Source organism: Gorilla gorilla, chromosome 5 (assembly GCF_029281585.2).
Source record: "Gorilla gorilla gorilla isolate KB3781 chromosome 5, NHGRI_mGorGor1-v2.1_pri, whole genome shotgun sequence".
NCBI classification, from domain to species: Eukaryota; Metazoa; Chordata; class Mammalia; order Primates; family Hominidae; genus Gorilla; species Gorilla gorilla.
This window is the reverse complement of record NC_073229.2, coordinates 103,411,615-103,426,778: the sequence shown is the minus strand read 5'-3', so window position 1 is coordinate 103,426,778 and position 15,164 is coordinate 103,411,615. Positions and strand designations below refer to the sequence as shown.

Below are 15,164 nucleotides of genomic sequence, written 5' to 3'. Positions count from 1 at the left end.
TTTTTAAAAATTTATTTATTATTTTAATTGTCTTTTTCTATGATCTGAAGCAATTCATAATCATAGGGATTGTCTGAACCTTACAGGTTTCCTTGAATTCTTCACATTGGACATGAGACTTTTAAAACTAGATCTTTGACTGCCTATTTAATTTATTCTATTATGGCCTATTTATTTAGGCTTCTGTTTTGTTTTGCTTGTGTATGAGAGTAAATTTATGTTTTACAAATATATCTGAAATTCTGTTAACTCTAGGGTAAGATACAAAGTAATCAAGCTCATTTACACATTCAGATGGTTACAGCTTTAATGAAGCTCTTATTTAACAACTAATTTTGACACCAAAATATAATAAAACATATGGAATCTGATATTCTTCTAGCTTGTCACAGATATTAACCAAAATCTGGCTTGTGTTGAGACAGGAAAACATTTTTGTCAATTAAAAAAAAAAAACAAACTTGTTCACTTCCATTTTAATCTTTTAAATGGTTATTTCTTTCTGTAGTGTTTCTATTCTTACTGCATCCTTTATTTCCAAGTAGTTTTTATTTCTTTTTATTTTCATTTCCTCTGTTTCATGCTGAGAGCTTATTTCTTGTCTTTTACCCACATCAATACATAAGCTTTTGCTATTTTGTTTCTTGCATTCTTTTTTTTCTACCTTGAAGTTATCTGTTTATACTTGTGTTTTCTTTTTCATTTCTCAGAGTTGATTTATTTAACTCTTCTCTATTCAACTTTGGCAATATGTATTTTTCTAAAAATTAGACATGTAAAATTTATTGACTGATTTTTAAAAATCATCAATTTTATCTATTTTATTAAGTTATTGTCAAAATGACAAACAGAGCAGTATCATTTTTAACAGTTCCTTTTGCTGTATAATTTTGGTCATTTTTAAGTCTTAATGTGGTTGATATCTTCTCTTTTTTAAATTTTTCAGCCTTGCCTACTTTTATAGTTTTTTTTCAATATCTTTTCAAAACACTAGTTTGGGTTTTATTGATGAAATTAACTAGAGTAAGTTTTTATACACAATTTATAATCACGATTTATATTTTTTATTAATTCCTTCGGTTCTGTTTGTTTAATTTTTGTTTGTTTGTTTTCTGTTCTTTTCTAATTGGGGGCTTAATTATTGTTTAAAAATTCATAGCTGCCTGATAAATATCTAGGAGTACACCTTTTCCTTTGGGAACTATTTCAAATTCACCCTATTAGCAGTGATACCTGCTACTCTCATCCTTATTTATTTTCCAATAGTTGATATTTTATTTCCTCTTAATCTCAACAGCTTTTTAGAGAGAGATTTTTAAATGTCCAAGAAATTTTTAAAAATATATTCTTTCATTATTAAGTTGAATTTTACTGCATCGTTTTTAGAGATCACATTTCACTGGTACAGTTTTCACTATTTTGCAAGTATCTTTGGCACATTGTTCTGGATAAACTTCTTATAAACAATATTACAGGATTTTTTTTTCTACATTAAGCCTGAAAGAATTTAACTCATACATATTATTATTTATATGTTTGGGCTTATTTGTACCATCTATTTTATGTTTTCTACATAGTATTCTTTTTATTGTTCTAATTTGTTTTCTTCTCTTTCGTCATGCAGATAGCATTTTTTCATTTCATTTACATTTCTCTGGTGCAAGTATCATTGGTAAACATTTTCTGTAAAGGGCCTGATAGTAAATACTTTTGTGGATCATACAGTCTCTGTCACAACTACTCAACTTGGTTAGAACACGAAAGTAGCCATAGACAATACACAAATGAATGAACATGGCTGTGCTCCAGTAAAACTTCAATAAAAAAAAAAATTAGGCATTTGGCCTAAGGGCTTGTTTCAGTGGGTCCTGGCTACCATAACAGAGTACCATAGACTAGGTGGCTTAAACAACAAACATGGCTCTCTCTCTCACAGTTCTGGAGGCTGGAAGTCCGAAATCCGGGTGCCAGCACAGTCAGGTTCTTGGTGAAGGTCCTCTTCTTGGTTACGCTCTTGCACAGCATAATTAGCACAATAAGATGCAGAGCAGTATCACATTTTTAACAGTTCCTTTAGCTGTATAACTTTGGTTTTTTCTCATTCCTAATGTGGTTGATTTGTCTCCTCTCTCTTTTTAAATTTTACAGCCTTGCTTACTTTTGTAGTTTTTTTTCACGATCTTTTCAAAACACTAGTTTGTGGGGGTGGGGGTGGGGGGGCGGGGGTTATTGATAAAGTTAACTAGAGTCATTTTCTTGGTGCATGCACAGAGAGAGATCTTGTGTCTCCTCCTCTTTTTACAGGGGCATTAACGCCATCATGATGCTCCACCCTCATGATCTCATCTAACCCTAATCACCTCTCAAAAGTACCTCCAAATACCGTCACAATGGGGATTAGGGTTTCAACATATGAATTTGGAGGGGACACAAACATTCAACCCATAACACGACTATTGTTTCCTGCCCCTGCTCTAGTGTTTTGTGTTGTAAGAACTATTTTAAAGCCGTCTAGTGGAGGGCCTCCCTTCAATTTTCTTTATTGCATCTTTCTGGAAATTCTATTAAGTCATATCTCTTAATCCATTTCTCACATTTACATCTCCTTATTACACTTACTCCTGAAGCTTTTTATTTTTGTTAATGGCAGTAGTACATGGACACAATAACAAATCAAATAGTAAAGGAAAAGCGACACCCTCCCATCTTATCACTCAGTTCCTACCTACAGGCCCTAACTGCTCTTTGTGCCTTTTTAAAAAATTTTTTTCTGGTCATAATGCCAAGTAATATGTTTATACCTCTATTCCGTATCTCCCTGATATGAAAGATAGTGATTTAGTTCAATTATGTTACCTTCCTCTATGTTTCTATGTTCTTTCCTCTCTTCCCCAAATTTGATATCTGTAACATAGCTTTAGCTCTACTAATAGTTATCTTAATCCAATCAACTTTGGCAGGTTTTTTAAAAATAGATTTTACTTTTTGGAGCAGTTTTAGGTTCTCGGCAAAAGCAAAACTGAGCATAAGGTACAGAGATTTCTTATATCACCACTTCAATAGAGTATTTTTTTAATTCCACAGGTTGTAAGAAGGAATATTAATAATCAATTATAATAGTGATCCTAAAACCAAAGACAAAGGGATTATTGTCTTATATTACACTAATTGTTTAAAATTGTGCCTTATTTTTAATATTCAGATCATGGCTTTCTTATTCACCTTTCTTTCTTCTCTCTTTTTGCTTCTGTTTTAGTCTGTTTTGGCTACTATAATAAAATATGAAGTGGGTGGCTTATAAACAACAGAAAATGATTTCTCACAGTTCTGGAGGCTAGGAAGTCCAAGATCAAGTTATCAGCAAATTCAGCATCTGGCAAGGCCTCTTGGTTCACAGAGAGCTATAGTCTTGCTGTGTCCACAGCAGAAGGAAAAGATTGCTCTCTGAGCCTCTTTTATAAGGGCACTAATCCCAATCTTGAGGGCTCTGCTCTCATGAGCTAGCCCCTCCCACGAATACCTTACACTGGGAATTAGAATTTAGCAAACATTCAGTCTAAAACACATCTTATCTCCTTATTACATGATGCTCTTTTTTATATACTTTTTTCATCATACCACCTATTCTCGAGTTCCGTGTCATTTTCCTGAAGATGTCTCTCCTGGAAATCTGTCTACCCATCCTCTGTTCCTCTCTGCATTGGTTGCTCTTCAGGCCTGTTCTGCAGTTGTTTCCCAAATATCTCTCTTCACTGCCCTCCTGGGCCGAGGCTTCTGTTTGCTGAATTGCATGCTGTCTTCTTCTTGGTCAGTTTGCCCCTAATTTTATTGGTTACATCCTCAAGAGCAATTACATTTTTAACTTCTAAAAGTCTTTTATGCTCTCTAATTGTTCTTTTTCCTAACAACCTTTTATTGACTTTTCTTTACAATACCCCCATGAGAATATTTTTTAAGTTCTCAGTCCTTCCATTTTCTCTACTGCTTCTGTAGTTTGTGTACTTGTTCCTATTGGTCCTCCTTTCATTTAGTTGCTTTTCTTCAAATATTTGATGATCTTTTGTTGTTCATTCTTATCTATGAATGAGAAGCTTAATTGGTTACCTAGTAATCAATTGGTATGGGTTTTCTCTCCCATGAATGGCAGAGTAGACTGCAGGGCTTATGTAACTGGGTGCAACGTATTTATTAGAAGGCTTCACTTTAGGGCATCTGGTCATGGAGCAGGCAGGCTAGCTGGAGTTCCCAGTTGCTAAAATAAGAAGGGATTTTCTGGCCTGGCACAGTGGCTCACGCCTGTAATCCCAGCACTTTGGGAGATGAAGGTGGGAGGATCACTGAGGTCAGGAGTTCAAGACCAGCCTGGCCAACGTGGCAAAACCCCGTCCCTACTAGAAATACAAAAATTAGCTGGGTGTGGTGGCGTGCACCTGTAATCCCACCTACTCAGGAGGCTGAGGTAGGAGAATCGCTTGAACCTGGGGGGCGGAAGTTGCAGTAAGCCAAGTTTGCACCACTACACTCAAGCCTGGGAGATAGAGCGAGACTCCATCTCAAAAAAAAAAAAAAAAAAAGGAGGAATTTTCTGCGACAGTGGCTATCCTCCTTCCTGGACAGGGCTTTTTTATTCCTTTAGTTTGACTGCATTTCTCTCTCAGACAGCTGTACCCTCCTTAGAATTCTATCCTAGCTGGTGTATAAGTTTTCTTTGGCCTGTATCTTGAGGATTTTAGCTTTAGGTTAGTGATGCTTTTGCAATTCAGTTTCTGGAGCTCCTATCCTAATTAAATTATTAATTATATTTTTATTGCCCAGTGCTCTGCTCAGTTCCTGGTATTTCTTCACTTTATTTTTAGAATTTCAGTGGATTTTGTCTTATTGTCTCAGTGGTTTCCTCATGTACATAATGTATTTTGGGTTTCCCCAACTCTTGTCAATCCAAGCCCATTGATTTTTTCTTTCTTTGGGTGCACCTCACAATTTCTGGTTTGCCGATAGTGACTTTTCTTGCTTGCTAGTTCCGATATGGCTATACATGACCAACAGTCGGTAAATGTAAGGGATTTGGGTCGGTATTTACATAGACATCACATTCATTCCCCTGGTTTATTTATTCTTATAGAGGTCGTTTAAGCTAGTCATTTGGTGAGATAGTTTTAATTTCTTGCTTCAAGCCACAGTGTTATTGCCCTGCCCTGAAAATGTTACATTGACCTTTTTTCATGTGAGCAAGTGGTTCGTACTTACTGGGCAATCATACTTTCCAGAAATTTTAAGTGTCTGAACCCTTATATTTGCACATGGCTATTGCTCTATGTATAGTTGTATTTTTTGTGTGTAATTAATAAGCCACCAGCCCATGATGCTAAATTCTAAGAGCAAAGATGTCTTTAAAATGAAACTGAATGCTTTAGCTTTCCTTTGTAGCACTTTGTATCATCATAGACTCCTGAATTGTTTCTTCAACATGATAGCCTTCAACCAAATAAACATGTGACACCTACTGACTACATTTATTTTTCCACTTTGGAAAGACCCGTCATGGTAGAAGGTGATGTTAATAGACTTGCCCAGTGGAGCTTAATAAGTTAGTTCTTAAAAGAGGAACTGAATGGAATGGTAATAACACAGATTCTCAATAGCTCAATGGCCATGCCCAGTAGAGAAAAGGCTGACCTCATTTCTGGATTACTCTCTGACATAAATTTCTCAGTCACAGGATATTTCAGAGAATTTTACATGAAACTCAGGAAAACCACATTCCACCCACATTTGGTCTTGACAGAGACTCATGTTGTGACATATATACTTTTCTATTATGTATACTAGAAAAGAAAAATCTCAGAATGGAAATTTGGGAACTTGCTGGGCTTACCAAAACTGAAAATATAACTGTGGCTGGGTTCTTGTAGAACTGAGTGATAAAGAAATTGTCTTTTATAAGTTTCAGAAAAGAGATGGTATTTTTATGTGGGTAACCTTTGAGAACCAGCAAATCACTAACATGGAAGATACCCAAATTCCCCATCTTAAGAATATAGTAGAAGTGTAAATTTAAGATTAAAATGCAAGTCCACACATATGTAGCTAAGAACACAAGCCCTCTAAGATGAGCCAAGAAAAAAAAATTACTGATGTTTGACTCAGTTAGCTATTCTTTCTGACAGGAGATTAAAGCCGCCTGTGAGATTTCTTTGACTCGTGACTCATTTAATTCGTTTAGACATTGCCAGCAGAGCAAGCTACGACAAAGCAGATCCATCTTAACAAGCTCACTCCTGGCTGTTCTAATAAAGAAAAATAATTGAATTGCTGATTTTGATTTTTCAAAATGCAATCAGCATTTGACTATTTGGCTTCACACTCCAAATAAACATAGAAATATTTATTACATCATCTTCTTCCCCAGAGTGAAAGGGAAAAAAAGCACACACACAGAATTAGCTCCAGGTAGCCTTTAAACTAGTGTAGGACTGAAGTACGTTTGCTATGTTTAGTTTATTATAATTGAATTTTTAACTTAAAATCTTACTGTCTTATTTGGAAGAAGCACCAGTTCAAAGCACATAGGTCTACCTTGATAAATGAATAACGCTGATGTTAAGCACATTTATTATGAATGTTATTTCTCAAGATGCACCTGCTGCAGCGGAGAAGAATCAGTCCTGGTCAAAGTGAGCAGTAGGTAGAGCTGAAGCAACAAGCTGGTGATCAGACATATTTATTCAACCTGAGCACTGTTTTAAAAAAATGCATAAACATTTGAAAATCAGGAGACTCCACATAAAAATTCAGACATGCGTTTCCCTTGCAAATTTACAGGAATTAGCAACAGGAAAGCTCATTTCCAATCCTCAGGTGCTAAGTAGCAGTAGATTCCTCCATTGCTTGCAGTGTGGGCACACGCACTTCACCAAGCTGGCCTCATTCGTATTTCCTGCCTGATCTGTAACACAGGTTTGGGACCACTGACAAAGACAGTAAAGCATAAAACTTAGAATTAAAAGACCTCTATACTCATTCCACTGTTAGCACCAAGGCAATGCTCATTTGGATGTAGCTAGCATCTAGACAGCTAGATCTTATCCAAATATACTAATGATGGGCTGTGTATCATCATTAAGAGGCAGCTTTACCACAGCTATGTCCAATGCACAGCAAACTTGCTCAATTAATTACTTTACAACAAAGTGGATGGTCTCTGTATCTTGACTAGGATGGGAGGGGAGAGGGTTATAATTAAAGTCGTATCTAGAACCTGGAACTTTAGATATTATCTAATTTAAACTTCACAATAAGGTCAGGAGGATGGTGTTTTATAGATAGAAAAGCAAAGTTAAGGAAAATAAGCTGACTTGATGTTAAACAATTACTAAGTGGTAGGGCAGCTATTCAAAGCCAACTCTGTGTGACTAAAAAAAAATCTACATTTTATCAGTTTTATAACATCTCTTTGGAGACATATCCCCTCTCAATAAAATGAGGAGAATGTTAATCCTTTGACTCTCAGAGGTATGCACTATATTAATGATATCATTTTTATGTTTGTGATTCTATGGGGGGATATTAGCTCATATTACCAATATTTCAAACTTTAAAATATAGAAAACTTTAAACAGAACCCTTTTATACAACCTCCCAGTGAGCAGTTATCCTCCCTTGTATGAGTTTGGCAGCAGCTATAATAGAGAGTCAAATTAGCAGTGGCTCAAACACATTAGAAATGTATTTCTTGGAGTTTCATACTTTCTGTGACTCCCACGTGCTTGCACATTAATAAATTTGCATGCCTTTGTCCTGTTAAAAAAATGTATTTCTCCTCACATAATAGTCTGGGATTAAGAATTTCACAGCCAGTATTATGAGTTCCAAGTGGTTAGGACTCAAGTTCTTTTTAATCTTCTTCCACTGCCCTAGAGTGATGTTCTCATCCCATGTACAAGATGGCTTGCTACCACATTGCACACATTATTTTCACTCATATCTCATTAACAATAATGTAATGAAATAGCCACACCTACATATGAAAGAGTCTGGGGAATGTAGTTATTGTCTAAGGCACCCTGTGCCTCGCTAAAATTTTATTATCACGGAAGGAGGAGGAAACCAGTACTGTGAGACAGTGATCCATCTCAGGCAGATCCTTTAAAACTTACACATAAAGTACAACCATACCATACTTCTCCCTTCTGATGTAGATGCCTGTCTGCACTAGTAACCACTTGACTTTTTCTTCTTTCTATTTTTGTGTCACTGTCAAAGTCCTGAGCCTTTAAAAAGTCCTCCTATTTTCTGTGAGTAAAATTAGGAGATGATGAAAGTATGATTTCATGAATCACATGATTTATTGCCACACCAAGATAATTTTTTTCTTAGGTTGGCAATGCTTAAAGAGGGAGAGAATAGCAAGAACAAATCTCGAGGAAATATGCTTGATAAACATGGTACATTAACCACATAGTGAGTGAGTTCCAAAATTGTTAAAGTTTAGTTGATCGATTATGATGGAGGCAGACCTCTGTGGAAAGTAAAGTCTAATGGAAGTTTGAGGTGTACCTTTATGCAAGTGGTTCTTGAGAGAGGCTGGCTTCACCAACAAGATGGAGGAAGACCACCAAGGTTGATGAAGACACATAAGTTCCCTCCATGCTAGAGGACAGTGCTGGTGTTGGATGGTGAGGTTTCAGAGATTAGCTCAAAGGCTAACAGGTGTGGCCCTGTCATAGACTGAGCTCTCAGTCTTCACAAGTGGCTAACAAGAGTATAGCCCTGTAGTAGACTGAACTCTTCAAGTGTCTGTCAAACTCTTGGGCTTATATGTATTTTGAAGTCCAATCGTTGAGGTCAATAGCTCGTATATGGGGTCTCATAAGGTGTGACATCTCAGTCTTGAGGAGAGGGAGAATTCACTCCAAGTTCTTGTCGTAGAAAAATATATGTCACCCAAGTTGCAAACTATGAATCATTTCACAGCTACCTAATACCTCCCTAGGTTAGGTCTTATGTCCACACTTGATCACATCAGATTTCTTCCTGCTCCATTTGTCAGTGTTTCCCTCTCCCAACTCTGTATATTTTGTGGTGGTGTTCTCATTTGGAAATTACTAGCCCTCTATATGTCAACAAGTGTCAATCTTCCTTCAGGTTAACTTTAAAATACAAATTTGTAATACATCTTTGTGGAGGTAGGATGATTTTCTTAGGTGGGGATTTCTTTTCATATTCAATGGTGTACTATTTTGACTGGAAAGGGCAAAACAGTATATGATTACATTTCTTTGGTAGTATCAGGTATATAGATATGCACTTAACAAGTAGCAGTCAGCTATAGTCGTGATTCTCATGTTTTGTAGAGCCATTGAGTATCTATTAGACAGAAAAACTGCAATAGTCATCATCAACAATTAATAATCCATAAATTGATCTATAGATTTAATGCAATCCTAATTAACACGTTATCAAGCTTTTTATTGATGTTGACAAGCTGATTATAAAATTCAAATGAAAATGCCAAGGACACGTAAAAACCAAGACAAACTAAAAAATATTGGAGGACAACTAATACCTAATTTCAAGTCTTATTAAGATACAGTGATTCAGACAATATAGTATTAGCATTAAATAGATCACTGAAACATAACAGGGAATCCAGAAATAGACTCATACATTTATAGACAACTGTTTTTCAACAAAGGTGTAAAGGAATTGAGTGGAGAAAGGAGAGTCTTTTCAGTAAATGTAATGAAAGAATTGAAATACATATGCAAAAAATGAACACTGATCTACATCTCACATCATATACAAAAATTGACTTGAAATATAGACTTAAATGATCAGAAGCATGATCCATAAAGCCACAAATTGATAAACCGGGCTTCATGAAAATTTAAAACTTCTGCTCTTCAAAAAACACTGTTAAGAGAATAAAGAAACAAGGCACAGACTGAGAGAAAAATATTTGCAAATGATATATCTAGTTAAAGCACTTATATCCAGAAAGTATAAAGAAATCTTGAAACCCAATAATGAGAAAATGGGTAAGTCAAAAGGCTGGTGTGTTGAGGGTTGGGGGGATGCCGGGAGAAAAGGCAAGCAAAAGATTTGAACATATTCTTCACCAAAAAAGGTGGTAAATAGGCTCATGAAAAAATGCCCAACACCATTAGTCATTAGGGAAATGCAAATTAAAACCACAATATGATATCATTATGAACCTATCAGAATGGTTAGTATTTAAAAGTCTGACAATACCAGATATTAGTGAGGATGTGGAACAACTGCTGGTAGGAATATAAAATAGCATACTTTGGAAATTGCTGTGTAGTTTCATTTAAAGTTAAGCATACGATTGCCATATGATCCAGTCATTCTATACCTGGGTATCTTTTCCAAAAGTAATGAAATCATATATCACTTGTACATTAAGGTTCATAGCAGCTTTATTTGTAAGAGCCCCAAACTGCAAACAACTCAAATGTCCATCAAGAGATGAGTGAATAAACAAATTGTGCATATCCATACAATGGAAAACTATCTGCAACAAAATGAGATGAGCTATTTATTGATATATGCAACAACTGATGAATTTCAAAGTAATTATGCTTAGTGAAAAAAGTCAGACAAAGAGTACATACTGTATAAGTCTATTTATATAAAACTCTAGAAAATGCAAACTAATGCAGAGTGACAAAAATTAGGTCAGTTCTTGCCTGGGGTGGAATTAAAGAGAGGGGCTCATCACAAAGGGGCTGCAGGAAGAAATATTTTGGAGTGGTAGAACTCTTCTGTATCTTGATTGTTGTGGGGGTGGTTACATATTCTGCTTGTCAAAGCTCACAAAACTATATTGCCTCTAGGGTAGTATAGCTTAAGACTACCTTTCAATAAATGAATTGATAGGCTCTTGGTATATACCAGAAATAAAATTGATTTTTAATAAAGAAAATGGAATCTAAAATATCCATTAATTTTCCTCATTGTTTTCCTCCATGCTGGGCTATAAGATAACACAAAGTGTAACTGTAGTTAAAAAAATTATTCATTGTTTATTTAAAATTCAAATGTAACTGAATGCCCTAGTTGTTGTTTTTGCTAAATCTGGCAACCCCAATAGATCTATATCTATATCTATATCTATATCTATATCTATATCCTATCTATCTGTCATTCTGACTGTCTGGTATAAGTGCCACGTCTATTTTTAAGCAATTTAACTTTGTGAAGAATCTTCCAAGATAAACTGTGTGCAAACTGTTTTCCCAGGTAATAAAACACAATGATCAGTGATTTAAAGTTATCTGATATAAATCAATCAAGTGCTGGAGGCCAACTACCAAAAATGATTATTTTTGTTTAAAGTAATTAAAGCATTACCATTGGCAATAATAGGCTGTCAGACCAGTTTTCCCTGAGGCCACTGATAGTTCAGGAAAATAAAACATCATTAGCATATATTGCAAAGCAGTTTATACAAAAGTGGGATAAAATCACTAAGCCACAGGGTAAAAAAGGAAGACATTTGAGCAAAAACATTTCCCTGTTTTACTCTGCTAAAATTAATGTCTTGTAAACTAAGATAAGATTCTAGGAAATGATTGCTGCTACCCACCTTTCTACTAACAACTCCAGGGTACATGTCTATCTTGAGCCAAACAGCAGTTTAAACCAATGCAGGGCTAGGTGTTAACATGGCCTTGGTTTCTGGGGGTACCCAGGGGAGAAACTGAGGTGAGGGCTTCCCCTGGGTCTGGGCAAGAGCCTGAGACCCACATCAGATTACCCAGGAAGAGGATCAGAAAACAAGATTTGCAAAACACTTGCCCCTCAGGGATCCACTTACCATGGAAAGAAGGTAGTGTAAGTCACATATTAAAGTCACTGGCTCCCTACCCCTAAAAAAGCCAAGAAATTGCTGAGTAGTTATGCTAAGTCCTGTGATTCTTGAGGCTAGAGGAAAAGTTTGGGAACCTGGAGGCTTCTTCTGGTAGCCAGAGACGAGCAACTTGCCTGCCATTGCATTGCCAGCCTGTGTGGTGGAGTGCCACCATCCATCACTCACCACACTGCCAGGAGCTTAGGTGCTTCATTAGCTAGCCCAGAACATGTTAATGCTGTAAAAACCCTGCTAAGGGCTGGGCACAGTGGCTCACACCTGTAATCCCAGCACTCTGGGAGGTCAAGGTGGGTGGATTGCTTGAGGCCAGGAGTTCGAGACCAGTCTAGACACAGCGAAATCCTGTCTGTACTAAAAATACAAAAATTAGCCAGGCATGTTAGTGCACACCTGTAATCCCAGCTACTTGGGAGGCTGAGGCAGGAGAATCACTTGGACCTGGGAGGCGGAGGTTGCAGTGAGCTGAGATTGTGCCACTGCACTCCAGCCTGGGTGACAGAGCAAGACTCTGTCTCAAACACCACCACCTACAAAAACCCTGCTAAGGGCCCACAACCCAGAGAGACAAAGATCACTCTGGTCAAATACAACATTCCTGGTGAAAGAGAACTGCTGTAAGAGAAACATAAGGGAAAAGTGTTCAAGAAGATGCAGGTGATATACACATGCACACACACACATATTTTCTGGTGCTAAAACAAGCCATAGTTTCCCTATGAAACAACTTAGCACATGAATTGAAGGTGAGGATTGTCATCCCAGAGGTTAAAAAAAAAATGGCCTGAAAGACTATGGAAGAAATAGCTCAAAGGACACTCATGTGAAATCAGGATAGAAATCATGAGAGGACAGAGAAGAAGATTTGGGGATAGATTTAGTAGACATAACATGTAGTAGAAATAGAAAGAAATAAATTATAAAACTGATAATATAAGAAAATTTATGGGAGCTAAAGACCCAAGTCTACAGACTAAAAGAAATTGCAGAGAAATAGGCAGGGTTAATGAAGAAAGAACACACACTTAGGCATATCCAGGGAAATTTTTGAAGCCCTGGAATAAAATAAAGTTGTACAAATTTCCAGCCAGTAAAAGCAAATTATCTACATGAAAAATGACAGTACAGGAAAAGAAAATAATAATTCATGGAATTAATTAAACAAATATAATGGAAAAGTAGAGTTGAATATTTACATTAAGAAGGGAAGACATGGCCAAGTGCAGTGGCTAACCCCTGTAATCCTAACACTTTGGGAGGCGGAGGAAGGTGGGTCACCTGAGGTCAGGCGTTCGAGACCAGCCTGGCCAACATGGTGAAACCCTGTCTCTACTAAAAATACAAAATTAGCCGGGTGTGGGGGTGCATGCCTGTAATCCCAGCTACTTGGGAGGCTGAGGCAAGAGAATCGCTTGAACCTGGGAAGGTGGAGATTGCAGTGAGCCAAGATCGCTCCGTTGCACTCCAGCCTGGGCAACGAGAGTGAAACTCTGTCTCAAAAAAAAAAAAAAAGAAGGGAAGACATAGCACATATTGTAAGTTGATCGACTCAGCAGAAATGAGAAAAATGAAACAGAAGAAACATTGTAAAAAAAAGACATAAAGTAAAATAGAAAACATAAAAGTAAGTATATCAATCATAACATTAAAGAAAAATGGGCTAGTTTCTTCCATTAAATGTCAGAGATTGTCAAATTTGTTAAAATATAAAATCTAACTGCAAACAACTTAGAACAAAGTGGTTTAAAAAAAAAAGATTAAAACTCAAGAGATAGGAGGTCATACTTCCTGTTTGTTGGAGAAAGGAGAGGAAGGAAAGCATGAGGAGCCGCTGTGGCCACCAGCGCAGCTCTGTGGAGCCCTACAGAGTGCTGCAGAGCCCAGAGGAACCCGGAGCCCACACCACCCACCTGTCCTGCTACTCACCACCACCACTACATCCTCGGACCTGTTCTCACCATGTGTTAAAGCATGGGGGTTACTGTGAGGTTCTAGGCGTGCAGACCTGCCTACCCCAGGATATTAAAAAGGCATATCAGGAAACTGGCACTGAATTGCCACCCAGATAATCCTGAAAATAAGGAAGTAGCACGGAGTAGTGAGGTGTGTGAGGTGTTACCAGATGCTAGAAAAAAAGACACATCTATGACAAATATGGCAAAGAAGGATTAAGTGGTAGTGGAGAAGATGGAAGTCATTTTGACAGTCTGAGTTTGGCTTAACATTCCGTCTTCAGGGAAGTTTTTGGTGGAAGGGACCCATTTCCATCTGACTTCTTTGAAGGCCCATTTGGGGGCATTTTTGCAGGGATGGGGTGGAATTGAAGAGATTCCTAAAGAAACAGAAGCCGAGGGATGGGGCCATTTTTCTCTGCCTTCAGTGTACTTCCATCTTTTGGAATTGGGCTTTGTTCTTTTGGAACAGGGTTTATTTCATTTGGGTCACTAGGTCATGGAGGCATTATTTCCAAGTCATTTGATAGTAATGAGATGGGCAACTTCAAATCTATATCAACTCCTATTAAAATAGTTAATGGCAGAAAAATTACTAGGAAGAGGTTAAGAGACAGTAGAAGTTGAAGAAGATGGCCAGTTAAAGTCCTTAATAATAAATGGTAAAGAGCAGCATCCACACTTGGATAACACGTACTTCAATGCATGTATAGAATGGAAATGTTAAACTCTAATAAGCACCATTTGAGGATTAGCAGTAACTTATTTTGAAGATGTTGAATGAAGTTGATTTTCAGTATATTGTACCTAATCTGAAGTATTTATAAATAACTCATCAGAGCTCCTATTTGTCATAGACTTTTGAGTTTATTGTTGGGACCACATAATAGGACCAATTTGCTTTTATCTTTAAAAGTGTTGTAAATCTCTGTATGCACTTTGCTTTAATATTAAACCTACTCCAAGGTGAACAGTGACTCTCTAGAAATTGCTGAACAAGATTGTACACTAACACCAGCATGGATCTGTTTGTCCATTGTGTCTGAAATGTAAACCAAGTAGTTTCAGCCTGCTATGAAGTTAACATTGCCAGGATGAGCCTTTTATAGAAATAATTTCAATTTTTTCAGTATCTCACAGTGATAGATATGAATGCATTAATGGTAATACATTTCTGGCTTAGTATAAATTAAGGGTGTTTTCTAGTTGTGCATAAATGCTGACAACTTAGCAAGTTTTGACAATTGTTTAAATATGTAATGTTAAGCTTGGATTTAAAAAGTAAAGCTGGTAAACTGGGTGTTTGTGATTTTATTAAAAAA

General features: G+C 36.8%; 1 pseudogene; it reads left to right on the top strand.

The window, feature by feature from the left end:
• Positions 1-13,710: 13,710 nt before the first annotated feature.
• Positions 13,711-14,569, top strand: LOC115934986 (dnaJ homolog subfamily B member 6-like; annotated as a pseudogene).
• The last annotated feature ends 595 nt before the right edge of the window (positions 14,570-15,164 follow it).